Raw genomic sequence first — 1,034 nt, forward strand, 5'->3', positions numbered from 1 at the left:
TGAGTGTGTTTTGTAAAAGGTTGTAAATCATCTGGATTGTATCACAATATTCTTTGATGCCTCTTATGAATCTTATCTAACAATCCTTTCGAGAGCCATTGCCTGGAAAACATTATCTGCGCCAAGGTTCGCGGAAAGACTAGTTATTTCAAGCCTGTTAATGCTTATCATGAGAATAAGCCCTCTTCGGCCCTTTTTTCTAAACTCGAGCCCAGCATCCTAATCTCTTCTCCCTTCTGCAGGCCCTGACAGCTCGCTTCACCTCCATGCCCGACTTCGACTCCATCACGGAGCTGGTGATGGCCCGCGAAGGCGTCATGGTTCAGAGCCGCGCCTTCCTGGAGTACAAGAGGGAGCAACTTATCGACTCCAGAGGTCAAACTCTCGTCCGGATTATCAAGGTAAGATGGATTCTCGTGGCTAGGCTATGTAAAAAATATCTCTGTTTTATCAAAAAGTGCGGCATATTTAGCATTTTGCTTGGCGGACGTTGCGTGTCTCGGCAGGAGTGTTCCTTCCCGTTCAGCGTGGGTATCGGCTACCAGACTCACTCACCTCTGATTAAGAAGTTCAACCGTGTGATCAACTGGATCGTCGAGAGCGGACTCTTCAGGTACTGGAAAGTCACGACCCTCAGGATGGCCAAAAAAGTACGTTGATATCAAGACGTCGTTGTGAGGAATCTTTAGGACCATTTTGTTCCCATGTTTCCGTTTGGCGAAAAGGAACGTTGTCAATTATCAGAATAACTTTTTTCTTTTATCTTCTTTTTATTTATTTACTTTTATCTTACAATCCCAACCTCTACGCCATCTATCTGTCCTTCCCTCTATTACTCCCCTCCTCCCGCTCTCTCTCCCCTATTCCTTATGCCAATTGTCCACGACAGCTAAGACTTGAGGCCGAGAAGCGCACAGGGAGCAGCGACTCGACCGCCCACAGCGACTCGACCGCCCACAGCGACGCTCCGGTGGACAGTGGCGTGATTCCCCTGGGGATCGACCACCTGCAAGGCATCTTCATCGTGCTCCTCT

Source organism: Penaeus monodon, chromosome 33 (assembly GCF_015228065.2).
Source record: "Penaeus monodon isolate SGIC_2016 chromosome 33, NSTDA_Pmon_1, whole genome shotgun sequence".
Taxonomy (NCBI): Eukaryota; Metazoa; Arthropoda; class Malacostraca; order Decapoda; family Penaeidae; genus Penaeus; species Penaeus monodon.